This window comes from Ostrea edulis, chromosome 9, assembly GCF_947568905.1.
Source record: "Ostrea edulis chromosome 9, xbOstEdul1.1, whole genome shotgun sequence".
In the NCBI taxonomy this organism is placed as follows: domain Eukaryota; kingdom Metazoa; phylum Mollusca; class Bivalvia; order Ostreida; family Ostreidae; genus Ostrea; species Ostrea edulis.
Genome location: NC_079172.1, coordinates 40,754,331 through 40,770,990, shown reverse-complemented (window position 1 = coordinate 40,770,990; position 16,660 = coordinate 40,754,331). Strand labels below are relative to the sequence as shown.

The 16,660-nt window shown below is 35.2% G+C and overlaps 1 protein-coding gene across 1 annotated transcript in view; it reads left to right on the top strand.

The window, feature by feature from the left end:
- LOC125660373 (uncharacterized) overlaps positions 1-16,660 on the top strand; it is a 250,437-nt gene that overhangs the window by 159,996 nt on the left and 73,781 nt on the right. The gene's annotated exons all lie outside the window — the stretch shown is intronic.

Genomic DNA, 16,660 nt, shown 5'->3' with positions numbered 1-16,660 from the left:
GTATGTATGTGTGTGTGTGGAATTGCTGGTTCTCGTTTGTCATTGGGTTTGATGTTAAGCGGGACACAATTTCTCTGAAGACGTAACCTCTTGACTTGTATGAACACCATTACAACAACAGTAACGCTCTTAATACGTAAATGTATAAGTAATACATTCGTATCGTTAAATTACCAAACAGTAAATATTGAATTTTAAAGGACAGTGCTCTTACGGAACTACTTTGAAATATTTCTTACGTCTGTGGCCCTGACCTTCAGCAAGGTAACATGCAATTTAATTAATATGTGTAAAGTTTGATATACTGACGCATTCGGTATTAATGGAATTATCCAACTATGAATAGTAAATGTGTTTGATGTTTTCGCCAGTTTATATTATCTGACATAATGTGAATTGGGCATTAAATGGGGTTGCTTCGAGAAGTCCAGGTTTGTATATTGTAGTCAGCTCAAGAAAACCCGTTTCCGTTTGATGTATTGTGTCAAGCGTTGTATGTAAGTGAACTTAATCATCCAAGTTTTGGAAGGTGGCTAAATGCAGATTTTTGTCAGTTCTAATATTTTGTGATACATGGCACAAGCAATCAGTAAAATCATGTCCAATACCGACAGAATGAGGAAAAAACCCGGGTATGCAGCGGATTCGTTCTTGTGTGGATTCGATTGCTAATTAATTTGGGATTTTCCATTTCTTCGGGGGGTTTTTCCATCTGTTTTTGATACAAGCTTAGTTTTAAGTATCACCTTAACGGGAATACAATTTCTTAAAGGTTTTGATATAAAATTATAATAGCCAAAACAAAGCAAGCCAAAATCCAATACGTGCACTCTTAACATTCATTGTGATTCTTTAAACTTATCTCTCGCTGTTCCGTGAATATCCACACGTGGCCGATTTCACGCATCTATACGATTTCATTTAATTGGTTGAATGTAATAAATTCACACCTTTCGCTGCAGGATTTCAGTAGAATAATACCTTTTTTTCTGCAGTTCATAATGAGGTCTTGGTATTTCATTCCAATGCCGCCCCAAGCAATTTGTAGTACGCATCGCAGCAGTGTCGCCTTGACATTCTGTAACGTCGCAAGAGTAGGTCAAAAGATAGCTGCAATGATTTTCAAAAAGTATACACTTAATGACATTTTCTTTACTCTGATCGCTTCTAAGTTTGAATTAATCTGAAAACGGTAGTTCCCCGTGGTACAAACCGTACCCTTAACCTCAGATTGAAACGACAATAAATTTATTGATTTCCCATGGCCTAAATTTGATCCGGGATTTATATCACTTTCTCTTCAACAATCAATGCAAAAAAGGGAAAGGAATTTTGATAACTCTTGTAACACGTTGTTGTAATCGTAAATAGTCCAACATTAAAAACAGCCTTAGATTTTCATTGATTGTGAATAATTCGATGTATGTTGCTTTAATATGCTAAATACTTTGAAGTTTACTGGCTCTTCTGAAAAGATATTCCCCTGGTGATTTCTTTCAAGTCTTGCAGCAAAATCTGGCAAAAGCAACCAGGTCTGTTGTTTACCTGCAGATCTTGCGAACATCGCAATGTTTGTGTGATGCCTGTAATGTTTACATCAGGGAGAGTGCTTACAATGTTAATGATTGTATTACGGAATGCACAACTGTTTAATGAAAAAACACCGAGGAGATGCGCTTGTTAAATACTAGTCAACGACACGGCGATGGATAGTTTCGAATTGAAAAATTGCATTCTTTTGTTGGAATTTTTCATTTTTAAAAAGGAGATAGTTAAATGTAGATACTGAATAGAATTACCAGTCTCTGATGTCGCTGGATTCAAGAACAATCGAGTCTCTCTGTGTGTAGAATGTAGGTCAGATATTAAATTCCAAGTTCGAACCGTCCTTGAGAAGACGTAGAATATCTCTAAAACCATTTTCAAATTTCCATATTTATGGAACCCAATAATTGCATTGGACAGGTGTCATCTGTGCTTGATAGTCTGCCTAGTGTGTTAATGATCGACCATCATGAATCGCTTTAAAAGACAGGGGATGATGTTATGAAACCAAGCAGTACTTGCCGAATCTTTTCTTTATATGAAAAACGTGATACTATCTGTATCTCTATCTATGTAGGTATCTATGTATGTACAGTGTATATATCTATCTATCTATCATCAATCTATCTATCTAGCATATATTTCGAGAGAGAGAGAGAGAGAGAGAGAGAGAGAGAGAGAGAGAGAGCGCGCACTATAAACCGCGGGATTAACATGGTTTTCAAGTAAAGTTGCAATTTGAATTGGTAACCCACAACTATAGTGCAATGTCACGGCATTAAAGAGACAAATTACACTGAAGTTAAGAAGTCGAAACCTTAATACTTATATAAAAGTTTCTACTGAGCTGTTTAATTCCCCTGAGCGTAAAGCTCAAGTGAAATTTTCTTATCAACATTTGTCTGTTGCCTATCGTCGTCGTCATCGTTGTAAAATTTTCACAATTTCATCTTTTCCTCCAGAACCATCGGGTCAATTTCAATAGAACTTGGCGCAGAGTATCCTTGGGTGAAGTGGATTCGAATTTATTCAAATGAAGAGGCATTTCTTCTTTCAAGGGTAGATAATCAAGAAAACGCAAAAACGCGGGGGTAATTTAAAAATCTTCTTAAAAGCCACCGAGACAGAAAAAAAAAAAAGAAACTTATGGAAGCTTCCAGACACAATGAAGAGTCAATTTTATCCAAATCGTGGTTCCCACGCAGGGGTAGAGTGGGGTCAGAATAGGAGGTTAAAGTTTCACATGCGGATATATAAGATAAATCTTCAAAAAATTATCCTTAAGAAGAGCAGGACCGGGATAAGTCTTATTAATATGGGGTAGGTTTCAAAATGTTATATGAGATATATAGGGGGATCTTTTTCTCAAGAGCAGGGGGATGAGTAGTATACAACCATCCTCAGGTAGTACAGATTCAAATTTGATTTCACAATAGGGATCAAAATTTTAAAATTCTTCTCAAGAACCTCTGGCCATGATTAGCCAGATTTTCCGAAAATTGCGGATTTTACGTTAAAGAATGGGATTAGATTCGGTGATTAGATTTTTCCTAAAACATGAATATAGTAAATTAAATTCTCTTTTCAAAATCCATGTTAGTAGTATTGTTGTGGATGCTTCCTTATATTGTGTGGATTCAAGTTCGATGAAGTCATGACCTCTCGATCTGAAACATACGTGATGATTTTTATGTTATCCATCGTCACATGTTTCCCGTTGCTATGTCGCCCTGGTGGGTGTGGTTTTCACCGACAGGTAACGTGACGGTAATATCGTGGTCATAACAATAAGTCAGATTACAGATATTATACAGTAATTATAAATGTTTCTCTCGGCTTAATAAATCGGTCAATACTTTTCCTACACAAGCAAATCATCAGTTGATTACACAGCATTCAGTTTCCTACGCAATATTCTGCTATCGCATCTTGATGAAACTTTCGAGTATATCACATACACGTTTGATGATATCTATGGCAAACCCTTTTACTATTTATTCGTAAAATAAGACATCTCTTTAGATAAGAGATATATCTTTACACTAGAGAGATATCTCTTTAACCAAAAGAGATATCTCTTTAAACAAAAGAGATATCTCTCTAGCGTAAAGAGATATCTCTCTATCAATGTAAAAAGAAATATATCTTTAAGTTAGAGAGATATCTCTTTAAATTTTCAAAAAGAAATATCTGTTTAACTGTTTAACTTAAAGAGATATCTCTTTAACAACCCCCCCCCCCCCGGTGATTATAATGATTTCTCCCTGTTGCATCGCCATTAATATGATGTAATCCTATTTTTTAACCAATGAAAATTAAATACTTCTAGTGTAAAAAAAATTCGGAAAGGGTTGAAGAGGTGGTTGGGGTTACATTATCAAGTTACCGAGAGGTTAAATCCAATCTAGCTCACATATTTTATCAATTTATTGTCTTTGTTTCTGTTACCTGTATACACTTCACATGCAATAAACGCAAAATCTTCCCCCGGGATTGCAGCCATCATGGTAAGATTTGCTTTGGCGGGCTTCCAGTTTAGGGAGAATTCCTTAAGTATTCAAACTAATAAAAAATATTGGAAAGAGATATCTTTTTCTCTTTGAGAGATATCTCTTTTTCAACGATTAAAGAGATATCTCATATTTTCAGAGATACCTCTCTAGGAATTCTTAGAGAGATACCTCTCTAAGTGTAAGAGATATCTCTCTAAGTGAAAGAGATATCTCTCTCAGTAAAAGGGATATCTCTCTCAGTGAAAGAGATAACTCTTTTGAGAGATATATCTCTTAGAATTAAGATATATCTCTCATTTTAAAGAGATATCTCTTTAAAATAAGAGACAATCTAATTAAAATCAGATCCTAGAATACGCTCACAATCGCTACAATAGTGTAGCGATCTAAGTGAGCGGATCTCAGGATCTGGTTTTAATCAGATTGAATAAGAGATATCTCTTTAATCAAAAGAGATATCTTATTTTTCGAATAAATAGTAAAAGGGCTTGCCATAGATATCTGTAGATATTTCAAATTCAAAAGCTATATTGACGATTACCAAACATGAGGTGTACATCATAAATCAACATCATATACTAGTATATATAACATGATACACAATCTCAGATTAAATTACAATTGTCCTAATTTCTCAATTTAGTGTACCTCGGATTAAAACACTCATTCAAATATTGACGAAAATGTTTTGTGAATGATTCATGAGACTTATTATGGAATTTGCATTCAAATCACTCAAATGTTCTCAGTATTTATTCCTTAAATGTTCGTATTTCGTACAAAATAATAGGAAGTGTTTCTCATCCTCAACTTCATTCAAGCAGAATTTGCCAAATATATTAGATCGTGGAATCGGAGGTTTACAGATGATCTCCCAACTTCAATATTTAATGTAAGATTTTTCTTAATTCAGAACCCAAATTTTGAAACGTCTGTATAAATCATGCTAATATTTAAAATCAATTGCAACTATTAGCAGAATTTCTGTATCAGAAACTGGGTGTTGGGTTGTGGACTTTCAAATATTTGGCATCAACAAGAGAACGTAAATGAAAAACGGATAACAAATACTGTCAAACAAATTTATTCAAACCTGGTCGAGCGATATGTTCAATTCATTTAAAGGTAAAATATACAGAACTTTTAAGGTAGACTTTGTACTTGAAAATATTTAGAAAAATTGTCAATTTTTTTTTTAAAGAACTATTCTTTTTTGCACCACAAATCACCGCCTTCCAGTAGAGACTAGCAGATGGATTAGTATTCCATGTAATGAAAGATTTTGTGTTTTGTGTAACGAATCAAAAATTGCAGATGAATTCCATTATATAATTATATTAGAATGCAGTGCTTTGTCAAATATTAGAAAAGAATATTTACACAGTAGGTACTGCACAAGACCTAATGTTATATTAAATTTCGTTAAATTATGTCAACCAGTAAGGTTAAAACACTTCTTTTAAAAAAAAAAAAACCGCTGTATGTTTATCTAAAAAATCTATGAGTTAGTCTGTCCTCCTTATAATATATTTTGTAAATACTTTTTCACTACATGTATACTGTATATTTGTACATACTCTGACCTTATTCTTACTCAAATGTATGTCTATTTAATGCACCTCATGTACCGTACGTATATATAATGTGGTTTGAGCGAATAAATGAACTTGTAAGCATCCGGGGATCTGCTAGATAGGTTGGGAATAGAATATTTGATTAATCTTTTCACATTCACTGTGATAATACCCGATATTTTGATGGTCTGACACAGGTTTTCAGGTCTAGAATATACCCGGATGTAGTTCAAAACCGTTTGAACCCATTCTTCTATAGACCTTGTATGTGTCGTGATAACCTTGAACCAACGTGTTCTATTACTCGACGCACGACATCTTATTGTTTGGAACGAGATTTACATATATGTATATGTTATTGTGCTAGAACGAAGTGACCTACGATTGTAATCTTTTTATATATTATATAGATCTATCTATCTATCTATCTATCTATCTATCTATCTATATATCTATGTATATATATATATATATATATATATATATATATATATATATATATATTCATAGCCTTGCGTGGACGCGGGTTAGAACAGGTCCTCAGTACCACTTGCTTGTCGTAAGAGGCGACTGTATGGGGCGGTCGTTCGGATGAGTACTCTATCGGCTTTGTGACACCTCTCTCTCTCTCTCTCTCTCTCTCTCTCTCTCATGACTTATACAATGTAATGCTACGTCGTGTTCTGTTATTAAATAGTTCATGTTTCATGTAGCTCTCTGTAATCCAAAATAAAAATTTAAAGTGGAAAATCCAACATTTGTTGCGTGCTATTTCAAATTTCGATACTTTGACATTTTCCAAAGCAACAAAGCAAAAACAGATATTATACAACCCAAATCCGGTGTAGGATCCGGGAGCAAACCGATTACAATCGTAGGTCACTTCGTTCTAGCACAATAACATATACATATATGTAAATCTTGTGGGAGTTACCACTAATGATGGAACTCGGTCCAAACAATGAGATGTCGTGCGTCGAGTAATAGAACACGTTGGTTCAAGGTTATCACGACAAACACAAGGTCTATAAAAGAATGGGTTCAAACGGTTTTTGAACTACATCCGGGTATATTGTAGACCTGAAAACCTGTGTCAGACCATCAAAATATCTGCTACTGTGTAGTGCAGTGATAGGAGAAACGAAATGACACCGAACTATTGTATTGTAAGCAATATAGAAAGCTATTTCTTAATTTACACATTTGAAGCAAATTCTTGTGTCTAGACGGAACTTAGTTAAAACTGTTAAACTTACAAAAATATTCCCGAAAAATTTTGATTGCTAGGCAAGCTTTGTTTTTTGAATTTGTTTAGTATCGCGTCCTTCGGTGAAATCAGTCAACTAGCTCCGCATTACTGGTATTGACAGAATCAATAACACACAAGTCATACCCATTTCCCTATGGACAGAGGCTCTCGTATTTAAATCTTGGAGATGTATGTACAAGCTTCCATTAAATAATGTTGTTACATGATGCGGTGCATTGTCATACGTCGAAACTTATTCACGATTTTCTCAATGGAGGTGCTTTCATAGTGTTTTCCGCATTGCAGCAGATGTTGCAATACAGAATTTGATATAGCTGTTATATTTTGTTTTATATTGTGACCATGTTTGTTTGGTTCATTCATTATCGTTAATATTATTAACCTTTCTCATGATGTAAGGGTGTTTGATTTATAGAATTGTTGGCTATTATTGAAGAACTTCAACGTATAATAAGCGTTCGATTTATATTTCTGGACAATCTGGTTGAGCGTGCGAACATATCTGCTTCTAGAATTGTCTGATTTCCATGTGTAGATTCTGCTATATAACGTATAGGACCAGTAGTAGCGGAACTTTTGAACACACGGAAATCACGTGATTAGGGGTTTCGATTGGTAAACTTGTTACTAAAATCTTCAGTTCACCTGTTCAGGAACGGAATTGAATGTTTCGGGAGAGGGCCTCTTTCGGGCTCGTGGAGCCCTGGGTGTTTCGCAGAGAAGTAATTTTCCCCGCTGATCATGATCAGACTACGGATTATTTCCATAGACTGTGGGGAAAACGAAGCCAGTCCGTGAAATGGCCGGGTAAGCGATTACTATCGATAAGTTACCAGAGGTGTTCCCATCTCAAAGGTCAGTGTGTGTTTGTAACTGTAGCAATATGATTATTATAAATGACACACTTTGAAAACTGCATTGTTTTGACACTCTTCAATGGTGAGAGTCTATAGAGGTTCCTAAATATCAGTAGAAATTGAGATAGTGATATCTTTAAGTGGCGCACACTGTCTATTATCTGACTTGTTAACTTCGCAATAGTGAAAACATCTCTTTATTCGATCCCTTTTCAAACATTGGGTAAAATGTCAAAGCAGCATTTTCTGTCATTTATATTAACAAAGTGTGTTTTTCGTTCGAGATTTATTCAACTAGAGTTTTTCTTCCTGATCTTCTGTAACACTAATGTATTATGTAAATTGTGGCCTCCAAGATACTGAATTCCTGGAGATTTTTTATCGACGTTATCATAAACTTTCTTAAGGTGGCTCACTACACCTAGAAATAGTTTCTCAAATCAGTACGAATTGATTTAATCATAAATGATATGATGATATATAATAAGCATATATATCAAAAAGGCAGAAAATATGCAAATTTGGATAAAAACATGATTTTCAAAATTTTATTTCAACACATATGAACAAAAGACTGGCGGATTTGAACTCAAGGTGTGCGTTTCCCCAACCCATTGCTTTAACCACTGAGCTACGATGATAGAAAAACAAATCGATTGATACAAATAATTTCACAAAACATTTAAATCGTCATCTTGTGACGTAGTATCATAAAGAGTATAATCTTTAGTGTAGTGAGCGACCTTAAAGCGACATGACCAGCGAAAACCTGCAAGATCATCATACAGTATAACTTTAATTACAGTAATGGGGGTCCAGGTTTTTCGAATTGGGGACCATTGAAATAGGCGAAGTCGAGGGAAGGGGGCATTCAAGGCTCCTGTGATGTATTCTAATTTAAAATGAAACCTGTCTTCAATTTTTTTTTTTCCATATATATGTTTTCTTTTCTGAAAATACTTTAATTTTCTTACACGATCAGAGAGTTTAACATCCATACAAGGTCATGTGTTTGATGAATTTGACAACAACAACAGTCAACCAAATAAATAAATAAAAGATTAAACAATACGCAGATTAGTCTTCTGGCTTCGTACAAGTCTCAATATCTTACAGGTGTATGATCTTCAATAGCTCTCTAATACCATTAGCAATAATCAAGATGCCACAGTATATTAAAACATTTCCGAGACCAAACCAAGCGTTATTTGGCATCATTCGTCTCTGTTCCATCAGTCATCAAACCTTTAACAGACTCGATATTTGTGGAGTTTTATTTAGTCGACGATATTGTTCAATTTCGCCTTCATTTTCATGGGTCAGACTAAAATTTCAATTTTGTTTTTCGCACAATCTACGCATCGCGTTGAAATGTAATAGCAGCTAATGTACACCACGATAAGCAGTGACAGTAGTACCGTATTATTGTAAATAAAATTATTGACCTGTTTTACGCGCGTGCGACAAGGCAAGTCGTTTTAATAAACAAACAAACCGGGGGGAAAAAAAACAAAGAAAGAAAAAAAAACACACACACATACAATTCGCTATTTTTCGTAATTTTTATGGAGAGTGCGTGTTATACCATACTTGCATGTATCCCGACAGTTTTTCTTGAAAAATCAGTTTCGTTAATCTGATATTAATGTTTTTTCCATCGGAGTATTTCCGGGAAGTAAAAATTTCATTTACATTGATTTTAGAATATTTATAGGGGACTGTTTCAGTTCGTATATCTCCGGGCCACAGCTTATAAAAGAACAGTAGTGTATGGAGCGTGATCCTTGAAAAAAAAAATTAAACTAGGTGAATGTCCGCATGCTAATCCACAGACAGTATTAAACATAGAGTTAGTGATTGGGTTTTAGATATGAAACTAAACCATTGAGGGAAGAGTCTGGAACGGAAACAAAATCTAATAGTAAAGTATGCACATATAACAACCAATATATATATATATATACACACACACACACACACACACAGAGAGATAGAGAGAGAGAGGGGGGAGAGAGAGAGAGATTTACCAACCACAATCATATCTTAAAACGGGAAGAATATGCAACCCCTTTGTTTTCAATTTTCAAAGGGGGGGGGGGGGTGCGAACTAAGTTTGAAAAAAAAAATCCGCTCCGAAAGCCTTCAAAGTGGCAAAGTATGATTTCATTTTTAAGTATATTCCAACCAAAATTGGATGGGGGGGGGGGGGGGGGTGTTCAACCCCCATATCCCCTCTAGATCCGCCACTGCATACATGTACATGATGTATTTCACTCAGGACCATAAATATGCACAGTATCGTATGAAGAAAGCTTCAAGTTATTCGTATAAGGCAGTCGACTTTCTACTGTAAGGTATGCACTCATTGCTGGTGATAGGCCCTAGTACATTAAGTCAGCACAAAATCGTTTACTAGCTTCAATAAGCATCGTAAATACATGTATAAGTTCACATTTATGTTTCCATTTCATGACCTTCTAGATCTTTTGTACTGCACCCATGATATTTGAACCATGCCGCCAATTCCTAAGCTTAAATTTACAAATAAAGGAATAGCTGCCGTCAACATAAGCAACATTCTTCGTCATAAAAGAGTTCAGTCATGTATTCCAACTTATTTCAAGTTCAAGTCTACTTCTACTATTGCATCCAAATTTTATAATTATAAACATACTTTGCAGTGCCTAGATATAGGCCATCTTATACTTAATCCACCTACGTGTTCTTGTTCTTCTTTCAACTATGGTCCAGCTGGACATGTCATTACTGGCGATGTTGATATAGTTAAAAATGAGGACCTCAAATCATTTATTCTAAAAGGTCCTATATACAAAGAACCTTGGTCTTTCAATTGGCGACAGAACTTCATCTCTATGATGAATTCTGTCGAGGATTATGCCAGACGATGGCCTAATATGAGAAAGACCTTGATACACTGTCAGAATGGATTAAAAGTATAAGAGGAATAGTAAAATCCTGTAATAGACACATCAAAACAAAAGTACGTACCGTCTATCCTTCTGTGTTTAGTAAACCAGAAGTGATAAAAGAATTAGATACGTTACATGAGGAATATGTTTTAGTTCCAGCTGACAAAGCTTGTAACAACATTTTCTGTGTTTGTAAGGCTCATTATTACAACTGTATTTTAAACGACCTACCTACCTATCCTCTTCGTGCCCGGTGGCACATAAGGCTGATATTTTAAACGAACTAGGCATTAATTATACCTTCGGCAATCGTACTTATACTCCAACTGATCAAATTCTTCAAAACCATACTTAGTAAGTGTTCTACCAAGCCCCTATCTTTGCTCCTCACGAAAATATTACATGTAACAGGTGTGAAAGAGAAACTTCAAACGTACTGTGTGATTACATATGCCAGAAGTGGTGTAAATCAAATGTGGATTCTAAAAAACTCTAAAGAGCTTTTAAAAATTTAAAATCGCAAAACTTTTCTCAAATCAACAACATCAAAACGTATGACTTTTCAACACTTTACACGACCATTCCTCATGATAAATCAAAGACTAGACTTTTTGACATCATAGACAGTTGTTGCTTCTTAAACAAAAAATGGAAAACGGAAATATTCCTATCTAGTGATAAGCCACCCAAAAAATTACTTTGTTAAACACCACTCTGATTCCACACACAAGTACTTTGAAGTTGAAATAAAAAATATGCTGGAGATCCTCATCGACAATATCTTCGTAGTCTTTGGTGATCCGGTCTTCCAACAGACTTTTGGATTTCCCAAGGGCACAAATTGGGCTCCTTTGTTAGCTGATCTGTTTTTATATTCTTATGAAGTAGAATTTATTCAAAAACTTCCACGCGAGAAGAAAAAAATATCTTACTGTGGTTTTCAATTCGACATTTATCTATATATCGACCACGTTTTACCTATTAACAATAATAATTTTCATTCATATGTCGATTCGATATATCCCTGTGAACTCGAAATACAAGACACCACAGAGTCGCCCACTTCTGCTTCATACTTATATATTTTATTGAAAATAGATATTAACAGCAAACTAACAACTCAAGTTTATGACAAACGGGATGATTTCAACTTCTCCATCGTCGACTTCCCATATTCATATAGCAATATTCCATTATCACCTGCATATGGTGTACACGTATATCTCTCAACGGATTCGATACGCAATATCGTATGATCAGTTTTTAAATCGAGACAGGCTACTGACATATAAGTTGATGGTGCAGGGGTTTCAACATTCTCGTTTAAAGTCAGCATTTCGTAAATTCTATGGTCATTATAACGATCTAGTTTGCCAATAAAACGTTTCATTGGGTCAAATGCTAGCTGTCTAACGTGTTTCATACCGATTGTTAGACCGTTCTTGCCACACTGAGTTTGACTACGGATAACTCCGTTTACCTGATCAAGATATAGGGCTCACGGCGGGTGTGACCGGTCGACAGGGGATGCTAACTCCTCCTAGACACCTGATTCCACCTCTGGTGTGTCCAGGGTCCGTGTTTGCCCAGCTCTCTATTTTGTATTGCTTGTAGGAATTATGAGATTGATCACTGTTCTTGTCTTCGCCTTTTATGATTTTGTTTTGTGCTGTACCCAAATTACATTACAACTTTTTAAATGTTTTTTCTAACTTTAATTGTTCTGTGTCAAATTGAAATACATGTAAGCTTGGGAATGAGAGAAGATCAATTAAGGCATTGTCGGTATCATGTCTAGATATATGTAAATAGCGTATGATGGTTCTCGAGAGTTCATGATTCAATTTCAATCAAAGTTTCATCCGATACTTCATATTCTAACAAATGCTCGGAGATTGTCTTCAGTGAGAAAGTGGAATCAAATCAAATCAAATATTCTTTATTTAGAGTCGGACATTTTACATAAGAGTAAAGAGCTATTAACCGATTAAATAATAGGGTTAACAGAACTACGCTTTAAGGAAAAATATACAACCCTTTTGCTTTAAATTCAGAGTTTGTACAAACTCAAACTTCGAAGTGACCCTTATCGGAATGCACCCTCAGTTTGATTATATTCGATACCTCCTATAGAAAGTTGCACACGCCTGCCCTTTTGCCGCCGGTTCATGTTGATGTCTACATGTTGATGGTAAGTTGTCTGTTGTTGGAAATGCCTTTTAAAAAACGTCGTTGAATTTGACATACGGTCGGGAACGGACACACTTTTGTTCGTAGTTTGGAAGGAGTCGGGTTCGTAATTCAACAAATTTGGACGATGAAGCCCGCGGACCTTCGAAACGACACACGTGAATATGTTTATATTTTAACTGAATCTGATTGCTTCTTTATAATTACACTTTGTACCTGCTATATCAACTATAATAATATGCTGACGGTGCTACCGTTTGAGCGAGCGCAGCTACATATACACATATTTTGTAATGTTCATGCTTCGACCAGGTTCAATTTAAACAATGTCTGTTTGCCAAATATTCGTTACATGAATGAAATTAGGCAACAGAAACAGCGTATTTAATATTCTCCCGGAGTTTATATTAAATAATTATTTAAGTTCTGTATCAGGTTCTTGCTACATTTAGATCACTCCGAAATACCCAGCATGAACATATTCATGAATGTGATGGAAATATTTTAAACTATATACATTATATTTCTGCTGCCTTCCCTGTGACTTGCGTAACCTTTGACGACTTGTTCTGAACTGTATCCTCTCGACTGCCTCTCCTTTCCTTATTTCTACTCTCAATCTTTTCAAGTCACTAATTGTGTGATAAAAATGCCCAAGTCTTGTTGTAAACCTCTGAAGTTGTAAAACTGTGTGAACAACACTGCCTTTGAACATAAAATGCATTTCAATATAATGATGGTTTTGAATAAATCAATAAATACAACATTATTGCACAAACATGCGCAGATCCAGAATTTTTCTCTGTTTACAACCCCAACCCCCCTTAATGCTCACCTATCTAAAAAAGAAATTAAAATAAAATTCATATAACAATCCCCTTGTACATTACTGATGGCATGTTTCAGAAGAGAAAATGAACAATATTTATAATATTGCACATAATCCTAATTTTAACACAATGAAATAGTTAGTGTGTCTCTCTTTTCTTCTTGTTAGAATATCAATTTCTTTTGACTTTAGTATTTCAGTCAGATTTGTGGTTTGCAATCTATTATACACAATTTGTATTTGATGCCATATTATATATGCCAGGGTTCAAAATTAACTTTTTCAAGCACTAGTCCGTACAGACTAGTCACTGTTGATGTCCACTAGTCCGCAAAGCATTTCACTAGTCCATCCAGTATATCATAAAATGATCTTCATTTTAATCAAACCAAACACATCACAGTTGCAAACAATTCAATTTCTGACACCTACAGAAGAAAAAGAGACCACCATTTTATTTCGCATTCAAAATCTTCAGAAGCATACAATATTAACCTCCGAGTTAATCCTTTTATAAACGTCCATAAGTGCGTTCAAGATCGATGTTCCTGTTGTTTTGGTGCTCAGATTTTAGAGTCACAGGAGTTCGAAATTTTATCAATAAAGTCAATAAAATTCACTCGATTGACCAAATCATGAGCTATAGTGTTATGAACTACTGTGTTAGAGTCGCGAATGACGAGAACATGTGCGCACAAACGTGCATGTTCTCAGACCACACTACTTGCAATTCTTACACCTAGAACACGTTCTCGTGATGTGTACTCGGCGTTCGGAATCGACAGGAATTTGACAATTTGTACACGTTCGAAGAACGGCGGTCTCGAAAGCACTCCATGTGTTTGGAAGATCAGGATGTCATAGTCATGCAAACACTTGACCATGCAGGTAATCAACCATAAGTTCAAACATCTAAGAGACTCAGACAAGTCTTCCTAAAAATCTTTACCAATTGAAGATTGATTTCCGGATTTTCGCTAGTCTGTACGGACTAGTGCTATAGAGAGTTCACTAGTCCGACACGTTTTTTACTAGTCTCAGACTTACGGACATGAGTTAATTTCAAACCCTGTATGCCTAATGTTTAATATATTTTCCTGGTAGCACGACTTTTACAAATAGAAATAACAAGTATTTAGATCCGCCACTGTCAATCATATTATGACGTACGCCAAAATGTAGACATGACGTCACATATCATCTTACCCTGCCTTTCATCAACATTGCACTTTGTTAAAATTACGCCTGTAATGGTGCACTGAATTTTCAAGCTAGGAGACCACAAGATTAGGATGATAATCCACATAAGTTCACAATCATATTTCAAGGTGTGACTTTGTGAGAGATCTCCACTATTTTTGACAAGGGACCTCTGGGATTGGCATTAAAAAAAATTCTTGTTAAAGGTTTAGATTTATAAAATAAAATGGTTTCAATGCAAGAGCATACATTAAATAATTTGAGACAATATTATTATGAGAATAAGCAGTATTGTCTTTACAATATTACCATACCTGTGGAAATGTTATTAGTTCAACTCTCTCGATAGATAATGATTCAAATATTTAAGTGTGACTGACGCGACAAGCTTGCTCCAGTGATTACACATTTGAGTCGCATGATTTGCTCTTCATCAGCTCAAAAATTATGTGGATTACCCATAGTGCTCTGGGTAAATGTCGCCATCACTGCAGTATGCTTCATTGACAACCCCGTAGATAAAAAATAAATTCTTTGGAAAGTACCAAACGTTTTTAAATATCAGACGAGCTTTCTCACACTTTCGTGCGTATTGTTGTTGTTGATAAATTGCTTGGTTTCAACGGGGAAAAAACATCACAGCTAATGATATGCAGTCTATGCAAAAGACATCGGACCGTCAGACCTGACCGATGTGCAGTGCCTCAGGTCTGATGCGTCATTTTTTTTACACCGGACCAGAATGTCCGATGTCTCAGTTTGTTATGAGTAAAAAATATCACACAAATCCAAATACGTAAATGAATGTGATTAAACCGCATGGACCGTCTAAAGTATTATGCGGGAGGGATCCCTGGTATAGTATTACTAGTATAATAAATTAAGATTTCCTTGGTTTTACATTTTCACGTGTTTCACTTTTTTACATTATGTTTTTCGGTCTGACAAAATTTGGTTTGGTCCGGTGTGTTCATTGATTACACAGGACCGAATGTCCTATGTGGTCCAAAAAACTTTCGCATAGACTGGATATTATGTCACAATGCAACTGTTTTCATTGTTAAAATTTCTTAAAATACATCTATTTTTAATTGCTTGAGATTCCAACAGAAATAGAAATGGAATGTAAATTTATATAATGCCCTGTAAGTTGCATCAAGATAATTTTGTTACTTCATGAAAAACTCTGAAAATAGAAGTCATTTTCTGTACATAATATGATGTGTCGACTTTTTATTATCAATTTTGTTTATCAAATTAACGAAGGCTGAAACAGTCGTATTGGAATTTACAAAATCAATGAGGTTTAATTGTCTGAAGGTATGTCTTAAAATATGTATGGACTATGGAGGGAAAATTTGTTAGGGATTCTCAGATGTTAAAATGTGGAAACATGGAGGTACCCATATACCGTCTGAATCAAGTGCAGAAAAGTTTTAATGTGTGAAAAATGTAATTTTTAGGATGCTTGGATCTTTGGCTCTCTCTAATTTCTTCCACATAGCTGCTGCATTTCATCAGCTAATGATTGGCTAAATATGACTATTGCAAGGGTGTGATTTTTCCTCTTTTCAGAGGAAATCCTCTGATTTGCTCAATTTTCGAAAAAATGAAACACTCTGGATTTTTAATCTAAAGTGGCAGAAAATGATATTTTTCCAGGTAGGGTGAGGTGTTTTCCTCCCTTTTTGACCACTTTTCCTCTGATTTCTGAGGAATTCAGTCACATCCCTGATATTGTAACATCAGCAC